The sequence below is a fragment of the Peromyscus eremicus genome, chromosome 2, assembly GCF_949786415.1.
Source record: "Peromyscus eremicus chromosome 2, PerEre_H2_v1, whole genome shotgun sequence".
In the NCBI taxonomy this organism is placed as follows: domain Eukaryota; kingdom Metazoa; phylum Chordata; class Mammalia; order Rodentia; family Cricetidae; genus Peromyscus; species Peromyscus eremicus.
This window is the reverse complement of record NC_081417.1, coordinates 128,603,413-128,619,880: the sequence shown is the minus strand read 5'-3', so window position 1 is coordinate 128,619,880 and position 16,468 is coordinate 128,603,413. Positions and strand designations below refer to the sequence as shown.

Genomic DNA, 16,468 nt, shown 5'->3' with positions numbered 1-16,468 from the left:
AGCCATTTCCTTTCTTGAGATTTGTATTATAACTGAGGACCCTGGAAGACCTTTCAGACTTTAAATCAAGTGAAGCCAGTAAGATGGAACTCCAGAGAACTTGGTTCCCAGAGGAGGACCCTTATCAGCTTCTGTTCATGGTATATAGTCCCTGCCTGCTGTTTACTTTGTACTTACATTGCTGAAGCTGAGAGACCTTTGTGCCTGGGTTTCTGCCCATAGGCTCTTGGATATCTGCCTGGTGCTAATTGAAAGCTAAGCAGTAATCATTGAGGAGGAGAGGGTCTGCTGGCCTTTGGATCACAGTCTAATTAGGACAGACAGATTAGGTAAGAAAAACAGAGAACTGCTATATTAGGCAGGGTTTTCTAAAGGAACAGAACCAATAGCATGTGTATGCAGACACACATATATATGCACGTATGTGTATATGTTATAAAGGGGATTTATTGGATTGGATAGAGGCTGGGTAGTCCACCAATAGCCGTCTGCACACTGAAGAGGCAGAGAATGAGGTTCCCAAGGATGCCTGAGTAGTCTCAATACAACACGGAAGTTTGGAAGTTTCCTGCAAAGTTGCGGTATTCAATGAATCAGTATTGAAGAGCTGAAGAATCAGTCTGATGTCAGTGGGCATCAGTAGCAGTAGGTGGTATCACTTGGAGCAGAAAGAAACTTGCTGGCTGGAGGGCTGCCTTCTCTATACTTACCTTCATCATCTGGGCAGTTTGCCCTTTTGAGGGTCCCACCGTATTGAGGGTGGATCTTTTCCTCTCTGGTCACTGTCCCATGGGCCAGTCCTCTCTGGAAACATTTCTGTAGACATACAGATGTATTTCCTCAGTCCAAGGTGTCTCTGAATCCGATCATGTTGACACCTCAGACCAACTATCACAACTACTTTGGAAAACAGTTTGTCTCCTATAATTGAACATGTACTGCCCTCTAACTCGTTACTACAGTGCTAAGGATCAATTCAAGAGAAACTCATACATGCATGCCAGTGCACCTGTGAAGGGTATCATAGCAGTCCTGCTCACAAGCAAAAGCCTGGACATAGTCCATGTGTCTCTGAGCAAGAAAGGGGATGAATAAACTGGATATTCATACAATGGAACATACGATATATGATCTTATTTATATTACCTTGCAGTCCATCAGTGTGCTATTTAGTGAGTATTTAATAATAATGCCACAATCACCAAGAGACATTGAAAATAATTCTAGGGCTGGAGAGATGGCTCAGAGGATAGGAGCACTGGCTGTTCTTCCAGAGGTCCTGAGTTCAATTCCCAGCAACCACATGGTGGCTCACAACTATCTGTAATAAAATCTGGTGCCCTCTTCTAGCCTGCAGGGATACATGCAGACAGAACACTGTATATGTAATAAATAAATAAATCTTAAAAAAAAGAAAAAAATAATTCTATCCTTAAAAGTTAACTTCTGACCAGACAGTGGTGGTGCACACCTTTAGTCCCAGCACTCGGGAGGCAGAGGCAGCTTGATCTTTGAGTTCAAGGCCAGCCTGGTCTACACAGAGAAACCCTGTCTTGAGAAACAAACAAACAAAAAAAGTTACCTTCTGACTGGGCAGTGGTGGTGCACTCCTTTAATCCCAGCACTCGGAAGGCAGAGCCAGGCGGATCTCTGTGAGTTCAGTGCCAGCCTGGTCTACAGAGTGAGATCCAGGACAGGCACTAAAACTACATAGAGAAACCCTGTTTCTAAATAAATAAATAAATAAATAAGTTACCTTCTGGTTTTGGCTTTCAATCACTTCTTTTGTTTCTAGTCTCAGAAAATGCCTGGTCTGCCTTCTATCACTATGGTTGGAAGATGGAGTTGATTTAAAACTAGATGTCCTGCAAAAGTTTTATCTTTATATTTGGGGACCACTAGATTTTTGGTATGTTGCTTTTGAACAAGATAAAGGCATTAGGATTATTTAAAGTCTAAAGATCTCCTAGTGACCCCAGGATCTTTACTGTGGGTTTGCAACTGGTCTAACTGGTTAGGTGTTTTTGGCTTAATTACATGTTCAGGATATCTTTAAAACCCTCCTGAGAACTTCTCATTTGAACTTTCCCAAAGCCAGGATTCAACCACAGCAAAAATCCTTGATGATGTGTGGTGCATGCCTATAGTCCTAGCACTTGGTGGGTTTAGGCAGGAATATCAGGAGTTCAAGGTCATCCTTAAGTAAAATCCAGTCCTGCCTGGGCTGCATGAGACCCTGTCTCAAAGAACCAAAAACCAAACCAAGGTGGATGATGGTGGCGCATGCCTTTGATCCCAGTACTTAGGAGGCAGGGCAGGTGGATCTTTCTGAGTTCAGGGCCGGCCTGGTCTACAGAGCTAGTTCCAGGACAGCCAGGGCTACACAGAGAAACCTTGTCTTAAAAAACAAAGCAAAACAAAACAAAAACATCTTCCAATCAATAAATGGGCAAATCAAAATAAACAATGTAAATGATTTATATATTTTTTTAAGTGTTCAATATCCTTAGCCATCAGGGAAATGCAAATTTAAACCATATTAAGTGATATATATGTATGTATGTATAATTTTAAAAATAAAGGAAAAACAAACTAAGCAGTTCATGATGTCACATACCTTTAATGCCAGCACTCAGTAGGTAGAGGCAGGCAGAAGTTCAGGACCAGCCTGGTCTACATAGTGAGACCCTGTTTTATCACCATCACCACCAAAAAAAAAAAAAAAAAAAAAGAGGTCATCAGATCCTCTGGAACCAGAGTTACAGACAGTTGTGAGCTGCCATGAGTAAGTGCTGAGAATAGAACCCAGGTCCTCTGAAAAGTGGTCAGTACTATTAACCACTGAACCATTGTTCCAGCCCAGGCTACCTTTGGATTAGCTGTGTAGCTGAGGATGCCTTGCCTCTCTGGTGCTGAGGATACAGGTATGCACACCATGCCTGACTTTCCATGTCTGGATCTTCATGTTTCCCCTCAACATTTCAGTTTCAGTTCCTATATCAAAGTCTTGGATTCTTTCCGAATTGATTTGTATACAGAATGAGAGAGGAATCTAGTTTCATTCTCCTATATATGCATATCCGTTTTCCCAGCACCATTTTTTGAGGATGCCATCTTTTATGCAATGTGTATTTTTTTTAAACAGGTCTTTCTTTGGACTGCAAGCTCCCAAATAATGACACTGAGACTTCTTATTAAGTATGAAAGCTTGGCCTTAGCTTAGGCTTGTTCCCAACTAGCTCTTCAAACTTAAATTAACCCATTTATATTAATTTATGTTCTGCCTGGCTTGTTACCTCTCCTCAGTACCATCCGTATCTGACTGGGAAATCTCCCACACCTCAGATTCTTTCCCAGAGTTCCTAGCTCTCCCTGAAAGTCCCGCCTATCCTTTTCTGCCTAGTTATTGGCTGTTCAGCTCTTTATTAAACCAATCAAAAGGTACCTTAGGCAGATGAGATTAAACAGATACATCTTCTTCACACAGTGTACAAAAAGTTTATCCCAACATATTTTTGACAGTCTATCAAAAATTAGGGAGCTATGTCAGGCATGGTGGCTCAAGCCTTTAATCCCAGCATTCAACGAGCAGAGACGGGTGGATCTTTGTGAGTTTGAATACAGCCTGGTCTACATAGCAAGTTTCAGGACAGCCAGGACTACAGAGTGAACCTCTGTCTCAAAATGAAAATAAGTAAATAATCAGTGGCTTTAGCTGCCTGGCTTTATTTCTGGGTCCTCAGTTCTATGAAAGCTGTGTTTCTACCTGGCTTAGAAGAGAAATCGTGAAGTACTACTGCCTTGAGATGGCTGACGCAAAGTGGACGCACGTGGAGAGAGGCGAAACCAGGCAGACGGCTGAGAATCTGCCAGTACCCGGATGAATGCTATAGCTCACACCGACGTCAGCTAATTTAAGCTGCCTTTTTTCTTCCCCCCCCCCCAACTGAAAACAAACTGACTGACAGGGAAATATTGATTGAAAACCCAGAACTCGGTGTTCTTCAAAGTGTGGAGAATAGAAGCGCCCCGGGGTAATTGTTTAAAATATTGCTGCTGAGGTTGGGGAGATGGCTCAATAGTTAAGAACACTGGCTGTTCTTCCAGAGAACCAAGACTCCATTCCCAGCACCCGGATGATGGTTCCCAACCGAGTAACTCCAGTTCCAGGGAATCTGGTACCCTCTGTGATCTTCTCAGGCACTAGGCACACATGTACACAGACATGCAGGCAAAACACCCACACCCACAAATAATTTTTAAAAATTACTACCTTGGTCCCTGTATTAATTGATACAGGTTTTCTTTAGAAATATATGTTGCTTTTGTTGTTGTTGGTTTGGAGGCCGGTCTCACTATGTAGTCTTGGCTGGCCTGGAACTTGATATGTAGACCAAGCTGGCCTGGAACTCATAGAGATCTACCTACTTTTGCCTCCCAAGTGTTGGGATTAATGTCATGCCCCATGATGCCCAGCTTTAGAAACATAAATGGCTTAGTTTTTTTTATTACATTAATAAATGTTTGTGTGTATGTGTGCCACAGTGCACATGTAGAAGTCAGGACAACTTACCATGGTCCTCTACACTACATGGGTTCCAGAGATTGAATTCACAGGTCTGCAGGGTTGGTGACAAACACCTTTAACCAATGAGTGAACCCCTCACTGTCTCTAGATATGGACATTTTTAAAGTCTCTTTCCATGACATGGAGGCACATTAAAAATTGAGAATCAAGCCCCGATGGCTCAGTGGTCAAGAACATTAACTGCTCTTGCAGAGGACCCAAGTTTGGTTTCCAGCACCCCGTGGCAGCTCACAACCATCTGCAACTCTGGTTCTAGGCAATCCTCCTTCCCCTTCTGGCATGGGCACTGTACTTAAGTGTTGCATGTACAGACACAGACACAGACACACACAGACACACACACACACACACACACACACACACAGACACACAGACACACAGACATACACACACAGAGACACACACACAGAGACACAGACACACAGACATACACACACACAGACACACACACACAGAGACACAGACACAGACACACACACACACACACACACACACACACTAGTGACCCACCTGGTTCTGAGACAAGAGCGTCACTGATAGGATTTATGTCTTACTGGAAGACTGACTAAATGACCCCTGAAGTCTCTTGAGAGCTGACAGAGCTCAAGTGCCTTTCATTGGCATCGGTCTGTTTGTCCTTCCTGCATCTGCCCTTCCTTTTTCTTCCTTTTTCGTCGTAGGTTTTTCAGATGAATCTCATTTGATGTCATTCCACAGCTTCACAGGGTCTGCAGCTTACCTGGGGTTTCTGTGGATAAAGCCGGGACGGGAGGCTCAGTCTGATTGTGCCCATTCTCTCTCTCTCTCTCTCTCTCTCTCTCTCTCTCTCTCTCTCTCTCTCTCTCTCTCTGTCTCTCCCTCCCTCCCTCCCTCCCTCTCTCTCTCTCTCTCTCTCTCTCTCTCTCTCTCTCTCTCTCTCTCTCTCTTTCTTTGGTTTTTTGAGACAAGGTTTCTCTGTGTAGTTTCGGTGCCTGTCCTGGATCTCGCTCTGTAGACCAGGCTGGCCTCGAACTTACACAGATCCGCCTGGCTCTGCCTCCCGAGTGCTGGGATTAAAGGTGTGTGCCACCATCTCTCGGCTCCATTCTCTTTTTGAGGCAGGACGTATGCCTGCCGTCCGGTACTCTGCTTTTGATCTAGTTGTTTGTGGGATGCTAGCGCTTCATAGAAGAGAATGGGTTTTCAAAGTGTGCCAACTTGGAGCTAGCAAGATGGTACTATGAGGTCTGATAATGAGTTCAGTCCCCAGGACTCACGTGATGGAAGAGAACTGACTCCCCAGATTGTCCTGTGACCTCCACTGTGCCCGCATATGTACATACAAATGTTAAAAAATTAAATTAGAAAAATTTACTGGGAGCTGGGGGTGGTGGCACATTCCTTTAATCCCAGCATTCAGGAGGCAGAGGCAGGCGGATCTCTGTGAGTTTGAGGCCAGCCTGGTCTACAAAGCGAGTTCCAGGACAGCCAGAGCCATTACACAGAGAAACCTTGTCTTGAAAAACTAAAAAATAAATAAGTAAATAAATAAATAAAGGAATTTTTTTTTAAACTGGGGCTAGAGAGATGGCTCAGCATTTAAGAGCACTTGTTACTTTTGCAGAGGACCCGGGTTTAATTTCCAGCCCCCACATGGTGGCTTACAATCATCTGTTACTACAGTTCCAAGGCTTTCAACACCCTCTTCTGACCTCTGAGGGCACCAGGCACATACATAGTACATACATACATGCAGACAAAACTTTCCTACACATACATCTAAATTTTTTTGTTTTAATTTACCAATTCCATGGGGCAAGCGAGTACCTGTAGTTTATCATTAGACATGTTAAAGGCCAAAAGCTACCAATTTAATATACATCCTGTTATGATTTGGATGGGAAACGTCCCCCACCAAAAGGCTCGTATGGTAATAGTTTGGTCCCCAGCTGATGGCATTATTGAGAGTGAGTTCCAGCTTCATCAATATTCTGTTGATGAATACGTAGCTAAATAGACTATCATGTGGGCTTAGTAGGAGGAAGCCAGGCAACCATAGCCTGAAATCTTTGAAACTGTGAGCCAAAATAAATCCTATCTTAAGAAGCCACTGGGATAGGAACCAAGGAGTCATTAATGCAGTACAGTCTATAATATAATTGCAAAGTTCATTCATACAACCCATTGAACAATGCCCAGCTATATACATGGTGCTAAGAATAATATGATGACATAGGCAGAGATCTTAGAAGAGTCCAGACAGATAAATACTCAGTTGCATCCCAGCAGGTTGGCACTGGGAGCTTTGGGAAGAGAAAGGAGTGGCCCTAAGGCAGACCAGGAAATTATGAAGGCAAGACTGGAAGTAAACCTGGTATATTATAAAGGAATCCATATATATGCACATGTACACACACTGACTACAGTCATTTGAACACTGTGGGTCCCAACCATGCATTTACAGTTCTCATTTAATTTGGATTTCTATTTTAACCACTATTGATGGTTATTGTTATTACTTCAAATAACCTATTTAAATATTTTTTGTCTGTTTTGTTGTTGTTATTGTTTTGAGACAGAGTCTCTTCTGTGTAGCCCTGTCTATTCTGGAACTCACTTTGTAGACCAGGCTGGCCTCAAACTCACAGAGGTCCCTTTGCCTCTGCCTCCCGAGTGCTGGGATTAAAGGTGTGTGCCACCATGCCTATTTTTAATTTTTATTATTTATTGACTTATTTATGAGACAGGGTCTTATGTAATCCATATTAGTTTTGAACTCATTATGTAGCTAAGGAGGACCTTGCATTTATGATCTCCTGCCTCAGCCTCCTGGGTACTTGCAAGTACAAACAAGGCCAGCCATATTCAGCTTTGTGTTACGTTTATTGATTTGCATTATAACAACATATATTTTATATGAACACACATTTGGCAGGTAAAGATGTTTGCTGCTAAGCCAGATGACGTGAGTTCAATTCTTGAACCCGCATGATGGAAGGAGAGAATTGACTCCTGGTCACCCTGTGACCTTTAACCCCAGCACTTGGGAGGCAGAGGCAAATGGATCTCTAAGAATTGAGGTCAGCCTGCTCTACATAGCAAGTTCTGAGATAGCCAGGGTTACTTGGTGAGGAAAAAAAAAACCCAAAAAACAAAAAACAAAAAGACAGGCATTAAATGAATGGGTTGTTTATGGGTGAAGAGGGGATGAGACTGGGGAGTAATAAAAGGATGAATAGGCTGGATGGTAGTGGCACGTGCCTTTAAATCCCAGCACTTGGGAGGCAGAGGCAGATGGATCTCTGTGAGTTTGAGGCCAGCCTGGGGCTACAGAGTGAGTTCCAGCAAAGGCTCCAAAGCTACACAGAGAAACCCTGTCTCAAAAAAAAAAAAAAAAAAAAAGGATGAATACATACAAGAAAACAAGGAAAGGCTTGGATTGGTCAGTCACTATTGTACTGGGGGCTGAGGAACGTTATGTACTCAGTTCTGCACTTGAGAGGGTGAAAGAATAAACAATTGCAAGTAATGCACAAGGTGCTGTGCATTACTTCCTGGCTGGGTGGCCTCCCAGGAGGCCTTTCTTCTAATTCAAGGCCTGGCTGTTCAGATGAAGAAATGTAACCTAGAATAATACGGGTAGGTAGGGACTCCCACAGCTTTCACAAAGTCACTGTCCCTGCAACCCCCGCCCCACTGTCCCCCCTTTTCTGTCTCATTGAGCCACCTCTGCACTGATGCATCAGACTAGGCAATACAGAGTTTTTATCTAGAGCTGGACTGGGGGAACCGGGACTATTAACTATTTATTAGAGGGCAAGGAAGACCCCAAAGTCACACTCATTCCCAGCTGTGCTCTTCACAGCCCCATGGCTGTCCTCATGGCTCATTCTTGCTTAGGGCTTCTCCACTGCATCCCTAGGAAGCACCTTGGTTCCTTCTGGTGTCTTATACTGATTTTCTTTTCCTGTTTGTCCTTTTATTTTGATATTGCCTTCTATCTTCTAGTAATTAAATGTTTCTGGTTTATCAATAACTTTTTGTCTTAAAAAATTGCTTTGACTGGGCAGTAGTGGCACATGACTTTATACCCAGCACTTGGGAGGCAGAGGCAGGCAGATCTCTGAGTTCTAGGCCAGTGTGGTCTACAGATCAAGTTCCAGGACAGCCAGGGCTACACAGAGAAATCCTGTCTCAAAGAACAAAAACAAAAACAAAAAAGCTTTTTGTTGGCAGACTTTTCTTTCCTACCCACCAGTTTTCAAATAATTGACATGGAGACTTAATATTAATTACAAATGCTCAGCCAATAGCTCAGGCTTATTACTAACTCTTAAATTTTAAATTAATCCGTATTTCTTATCTATGCTTTGCCACGTGGCTTGGTATCTTTTATCTTTTCAAGTGTTTTCCTAGTCTGGGTCTACCACCCAATCTCTTCCTGCCCAGCTATTGGCCAGTCAGCTTCTTTATTAAACTAATTACAGTAACATATATTCACACAGTTTAAGGAGCATTCCACAACTTTTGCTATTTTAACAGAGACAGTAAGTGTACATGTTGCCATCTGGATCCAGGGACCTTTAAACTAGGCTTTTGTATACTTTGTTTATTCTCTTTGCTTTTCAGAAAAGATCTCACCCAGTGGTCAAGGCTGGCCTCCCCAGCTCCCCCAGTGCTGCTGTTATAGATTGCAGACAGCCTGCTCAAAGGCACAGAACAACAGTAGACCATAGAGTATGGCAGAAGTCAGGCTGAGAACTGTGTGATGTTCTTCCCTCATCTCAGTGTTCACTCAGCCTGTCAGAACCATCAGATACAGAGACATACATTGCTTCAGCTCTTAGAACCAGACATGAACATCTTCTGGAGCATGTGACTTGCTGTGGACATCGCTCTGTATGCTGTAAATGTTTTGCTCTGGTTGGTTAATGAATAAGTGTTGATTGGCCAATAGCCAGGCAGGAAGTATAGGCAGGACAAGCAGAGAAAAGAACTGTGGGAAGAGGAAGGCTGAGTCAGGAGTTGCCAGCGAGACACAGATACTGTAAAGATACTGGTAAGCCACAAGCCATGTGGCAAGGTATAGATTTAAAAAATGGGTCAATTTAAGATGTAAGATCTAGCTAGCAAGAAGCCTGAGCCATTAGGCCATACGGTTTTAATTAATACAAGCCTCTGCGTGTTTATTTGGGTCTGAGTGGCTGCAGGCCCAGGTGGGACTGGAGACAGCTCCAGCTACAGTGACTTGTCGCTTTTAGATGTCTGTTGTGCTAGATCTTCCCAGTACTTACTGCAGCTGTGGCAGGACCCAGACGGCCTGAAGGCGCAGCAGCAGAGGATCCAGACCAGTGGTGTCATAACAGCACAGGAATGCTCTTCCAAACTCTCTGTTTTGAAAGGAGAGGGCAGGTCCCAGCCCTATGCAGCCAAAGCAAGGAGCCTCATGAGAGAAGGAAGATGCTTCTTGGGACACTGAGTCACACTAAAGTTCAGTGGTAGCCAGTCCTGGAACCTATGGGAGAGCAGGGCCAGAGTTCTTTGAGAGAGTCTTGGGTAGGAGAGATTTATGGTAATTGGACAAACTCAGTGTATCTCTAGACAGCATTTTTTAAATGTCCCTTAAGGACCACTAGCCCCCTCCCTTCCTCCCTCTCCTTCTCTCCCTCCCTACTTTTCTTCTCTCTTCCATTCTCCCTTTTTAAAAATTTGCCTTGAGCCGGGCAGTGGTGGTGCATGCCTTTAATCCCAGCACTCGGGAGGCAGAGCCATGTGGATCTGGGTGACTTCAAGGCCAGCCTGCTCTACAGAGCGAGATCCAGGACAGGCACCAAAACTACACAGAGAAACCCTGTCTCAAAGAAAAAAAAAAACAAAGTTTGCCTTGAATGTAAAATGAAAGAACATGCTTCTTTAAATTTAAACTTAATTTATACCTTTATACATCAATTTATACATCATAAGTCAATCTTTAAATTGAAGGAGTTTTCTTCTCCCAATAGTTGGAATTTGTGAGGGTTTTAGCTGCTTGAGAAAGCTATCAAAGATATGAGAATCCAAATAGTAGATGTGCCCATTGGGCATACTTAGGAAACCAAGATTGCCTTTGAAATCCCACTCACCAGTTTCAAAAGAAAAGGTTTTACTGAAGTTCATCTTTCCCAATATCTGTTTTTCTTAAAAACTTATCAAAGGGGCCTGGTGATATGGCTTACTGGGTAATAGCGTTTGATGATATGAGTTTGACCCCTGGAAAGGAGAGAACTGACTCCACAAGGTTGTCCTGTAACCCCCACATGCATATGGCGGGTACCCCTGACATGCACAAAGGAAACAAGTATATGTAAAACAAACAAACAAAAAAAACCCCAAAAAATCTAAGAAATTGAGTTTTTATATCTTTAACAAAAGAATTTTTTAAATTTCTCTTACTGGTATGTTGTTGCTTTTCTATTGCTGTGATAAAATACCATGACCAAGGTGTCTTACAAAACTAAGAGTTGCATTGGGCTTACAGAGGGTTCGAGTCTATGATGGCAGAGCAAAGGAATGGCTAACAGCGGCTAGAGAAGCAGCTGAAAGTGCACATCTTGATCCACAGGCAGAGTGAGCTAACTGGGAATGATGAGAGCCTTTTGAAACTTCAAAGCCTGCTCCCAGTGACACCCCTCCTCCAGCAAAGCCCTAACCCTTCCTAAACAGTTCCGCCAACTGGGGACCAGGTATTCAAATATATGAGCTGATGGGGGCCATTCTCATTCAAACTACCACGTATGTATTGTATTCTGTCTGTCTGTCTGTCCCTCCCTCTCTCCCAGCCCCTCTTCCCTCTTTCAGCTGAGTGCTAGGATTACAGGAACAAGCCCCCATGCCAGGCTCGATCTGTAAAGAATATTTCCCCAGATGAATTCTTCATATAACATTGATTTACATACAACCTACCATGAATATATTCTCTGTGGAACATGTAAATGTGTAATAATATTCCATTAGGACTTATCAAGAATGAAGGCATGTGATTTTTTGCATATCTGAATTTCAAAAACTGGTTTGCCACCCACAAGATATCTCGCACTCCATCTTGGTTAGATGAGTTGATGGAAAGACATGTGAGCTGGCTCAACACACTGATGTGTCCAGAACGCAGTAAGAACCATGACGCTTCAAGATCAAAGTGTTTTTCTAATTCATTGCTGTGACTCATTTGCACACACTTTTGTGTTATTAAATGATATATGCCAGGCAGGATTCTAAGGAATTTAAACATTAGCCCATTTAGTTCTAATGGCAAAACAGTTCATGTTTACAGTTGAGGAAACCAAGTATCAAATATGGTTAAAAGACTGACTTCGCAATCTCAATTAAGTTACAGGAAAGAAGAAACATAACTTTTGTTTGCTTGTTCGAGACAGGGTCTCTCTGTGTAATCCTGGCTGTCCTGGAACCCTCGGTGTAGACTAAGCCAATCTACTCTGCCTCCCGAGTGCTGGGATTAAAGACTTGTGCCACCACCTGTCCTCAGATGTGACATTTTATGTAAACTAGGGATGGTGGCTCGCCCGTAATTCAACCACTTGGGAGGCTGAGGCTGAGGCGAGTTCTAGTTTGGCGTGAGACCCTTTCTCAAAAATGTCAATAAAAACCAAAGCCATTTCCTGTACGTGCAAAGGCAGCACAGCATAAAAATAGGGTGAGGAAAACCGATTAAGGTGAGGTATGGTGGCTAACTTCCCATGATCATGGCTAGGAGCTTTTAATAACAGTTGAAAAGTCTTGTGTCTGTGGCAGACACAGGAACAGGAGGATTGAGTTTTGAAGAACCAGGTTTGGTTCACAATTGGGCTTTCCTACAGGAATTTTATGTCACTGGTTATCTGTGCTCCTCAATTACTCATCTGAGCAACGGGGTTTAGTAGTCTGCCTCGCCACTCTCCCTTTTCCTTCCTTGACAGAAGTCTCATTGTGTACTTCAGCCTGGCCTTAAACTTCCTATGTAGCCCAAGCTGTTCTTGAACTTGTGATCCTCTGCTCTCAACCTCGTGAGCATCATTGGGAGTACAGGTATGGATCGCCATGTCCAGTTAAGCCAGTGTTGTGTAACAAACATTTTTATTGTCTGTGTCTGTGGGTTAGCTGGTGATTCTGCTAGCACATTTGGGCTTGCCAAGACTCACCCATGTGTCTGGTTCTGCTTGGCTGGTCTGTCTGTGTAAGAGCCTGAGCAGGTATAACTGGGGCTCTGGCTCTGCTGAACCCTCTCACTCTCTGGCAGACTAGATTGGGCTTGCTCTTTGTTTTGTTTTTGTTTTTCGACACAGGGTTTCTCTATGTAGCTTTGTGCCTTTCCTGGATCTCGCTCCGTAGACCAGCCTGGCCTCGAACTCACAAAGATCCACCTGCCTCTGCCTCCCGAGTGCTGGGATTAGAGGTGTGCGCCACCACCGCCCGGCTGGGCTTATTCTTACCACTTGGGAGGCATAGGCAGGGGGATTACGAGTTTAGGACCAGCCTGGGCTATATAATATAGCCCGTCACTGTGTAGTTCAGGATGATTTTGCACTCCTGGGCCTCTTGGCTACACCTCCCAGGTGCTGGGATTGCAGCTACCACTCCCAGCTTTATTAGAGTAATTTTCACAGTCACTATAGCACAGAAGTCAAACTCCAAACTCAGAAGGGTGGTAGGAGGCCCCAGACATCTGAGTTCAAAGACCCAACAGTGCCTTGTGAGTTGTAAGCACCTCACGGATGACAGTGTGCTTCTGCATGTGTGTCCTACTTCACATGTGGGGCTGGACATTCCAGTATTAGTGTTTGTACCACTCTAATAGAATGCCTGAGGCTGAGTTGTTTACAAAGAAGGAAAAGTTTATTCTTACAGTTTGGGAACGTGGGAAGTCTAGATCAAGGCATCTTTTGATCTGGCATTCAGGAGGGATTTGTTTTGTTCCATAGGCGGCATTTGTTGCTGCCTCCTCAAATGGCGGAGGAGGCAAATGCTGTTTTCACATGGAAGAATAGTGCCAGGGCAAAGGTGGCAGCTTTCTTTCTTCTGTGTGCCAGGGACGTGCTCTATTAGAGTTAGACCACAGCTCTGGTACCTCTTTGTTTGTTAGCTCATTCTTCGTATCCTAGTATTTCCTTTATAAGGTTATTAGTGTAGATGGGCCTGGACATTGGCTCAGCAGTTAAGAGTGCATACTGAGTTTGGTTCCCAGTGCCCACATCAGGTGGCTCACAACCTCCTGGAACTCTAGCTCCAAGGGATCTTGCAACCTCTTTTGGCCTCTACAGGGACCCACATAGAAATAAATAAATAAAAAGCATAAAAACAAATCTTTTAAAATATAAATATGCAGCCGGGCCGTGGTGGCGCACACCTTTAATCTCAGCACTCGGGAGGCAGAGGCAGGCAGATCTCTGTGAGTTCCAGGCCAGCCTGGTCTACAGAGTGAGTTCCAGGACAGCCAGGGCTACATAGAGAAACCCTGTCTTGAAAAAAATATAAATATCCTCATAACCTAGCACTTCCCTGAAAAGCCCTACCTTCTAATATCTTGTTAATTAGGTTTCAACATACCAATTTTGGAGTAGCACACCTTAAAACCACAACCACAAGGATGACCCAATGGACATGCCAAGGAGAATGCCTCAACTCTAGATAAAGAACTATAGGCAACTAAGGAATGTTGACAATAGGAGGAATAGTCTTCCCCAGGGAACAGCACACCAAATGGTTAGCCCTGAAAACATATATAAAACATACATACATAAAACAACATTATGTAAACGGAGCAGGTTGTATTTATGTATTTAGGAATACACACACACACACACACACACACACACACACACACACACGTATGTATGTAACAACAATTAAAGAAAAAAGTAGGCCATGAATTTGAAAGAGAGCAAGGGGGATATATGGGAGAGTTTGAAGGGAAGAAAGGAAAAGAGAGAATTCTCTCTCTCTCTCTCTCTCTCTCTCTCTCTCTCTCTCTCTATATATATATATATATATATATATATGTAATATATAAACATATACACATTATATATAAACAACACACCCACAGCTGTTCCTTGCAGCAAGACCTGCTGCTGTTTCTCTCTCCCTCTCTGTGTTTTCCTTTTGTAGCCTCTGGAAAAGCTCACAGAAATGAAGGAGACAAGAGCAGTTAAGAGCTCCCCCAACTTCCAGGACAAAGACAGATTTCAAAACCCTCTGGAATATGCGCATCTGGCCTCCCTTGGGGACACTCCTATCCCTGGACAGCTGTGCCTCCCCACCTCCAAGGGGGTTTAGGAAGGTACTACCTGACTCCTCAGTTGATGTCTAAGAAACACAGGACTTGGCTCAAGGTGACCAGTTAATTAAGGAAGGACCCTGTTCTGAGGAGCCACCAGGATCCATTGTGTTGAGGGCAGGTCAACCCTCCCTGCAAGGAAGTGGGTGCAGGGCTATGTTGTTCTACAATGGTTCTACATTGTAGGCTTCCACAATGGCATGCTATTGCCAGACCCCACAGCTCACTTCCTGATAACAAGGTAGAGCCCTGGAACCCTCTCCCCAGTGAGTTTCACATGAACCTGCTCTTCCATTCCAGGCTTCATGCTCCAGCTTGTGTGGAGTAATCCTCTTCCACACTGCCTTCTGAACATTGGAAGGATTGCATCACAATTCTGTTTAAAAGAGAGATAGCACTTATCAGATCCTTATCACTGGTGAAATGCTGTTGCAATCTACTTCCTTGAACTAGCTTGTTTAATGTCATAAAATGCTATAATTATCTATGAATACCTATTTCACAGTTAAGGAAAAAGAGGCAGAAGAGGTTGGTGTGACTTCAGTCATGGTAGGCAGTAGAATTAGGCTTTGAATCCAGGCAGTCTGGTTCCTGAGCTTGAGCCTCTCAGACCCGAAGATCGCTCTCTGTAGGCCTCTATTTTTCTAATAGCAACAATACTGATGATGGCTAACATGCATGAGTGGTGAGTGTCTGCATGCTAGACTGTCCTGGCTCTGCTACATCCACTAATTTCTCACACAAGTTCTAGAGTGTTGAGAGGCGTTATCTTCATTTTACAATTAAGGAAACTATGGGTCAGCATATCACACAGGAGGGATAACCAGGCAGTCTAACTCCAGAGTGCTGCACGCTGAATTCCTGGCTTTCTAGCCCAAGACCCAGAAACTAGGACTCTTTGGATTTATATAATAGCATGATCTCTTAATTGAGTGAGTTTGGTTTGGTTTGGTTTTGGGGTTTTGAAGACAGGCTCCTGCTGTATATCTCAAGCTGAACTTGAGTTTTGGGGTTCCAAAGCTGCGTCACCATGTCCTGCTTTCCAAGGCTGTTTACCAGGTTTGTTATTTGCTTCGGTTTGCCTGTCTCACAGAAACAGACTCATTTAGTAGCTGGGGTCAGTGTAGACTGAAGCACAGAAACTGAGAAAGTGAAGTGTAGCAGGAGGGGATCCTCCTCACAGGCCACCCACCAGATCCTCTACAGGAGACTTAATCAACCCAGAGCTTGCTATTTAGGACTCCCAATCTGCTCTTACCCCACCCCCAGCCTTTTGTAAAGTAAATCCAATTTAATATGTCCCCAGGGAGTATACTGGTAGAAAGGCCATCATTACAGCAAACACAAAGGAATGCTTTGTAAATGGAGTCCCTAAGGCAGCAGGACAACAAACTTGGCCACTCCAGGCCTCAGGAATGACCAGTCTCCCAATCTATATTCTTGTTGGAATTGCAGGCATGCACCACCACACTCAGCTAAATTACTCTGAAAATAAGAAGTAAAGATTAATAATTTAGTTTCTCCTTAAAAAGAAAAGAAACAGGGGCTGAAGAGATGGTTCAGGGGTTAAGAGCATTGACTACTCTTCCAGA

General features: G+C 43.7%; 1 long non-coding RNA gene across 2 annotated transcripts; it reads right to left on the bottom strand.

Moving 5' to 3' along the window:
• Positions 1-429: 429 nt before the first annotated feature.
• LOC131903903 (uncharacterized) lies at positions 430-10,926 on the bottom strand. 2 transcript variants are annotated; one of them, XR_009377627.1, is made up of 4 exons: positions 9,862-10,926; positions 5,099-5,336; positions 711-816; positions 430-568 (listed from the first exon to the last, which is right to left on the bottom strand). It is a non-coding gene; the product is annotated as an uncharacterized LOC131903903 (long non-coding RNA). The 2 variants fall into 2 exon arrangements; XR_009377626.1 differs by having other exon boundaries at positions 430-816.
• Positions 10,927-16,468: the final 5,542 nt, after the last annotated feature.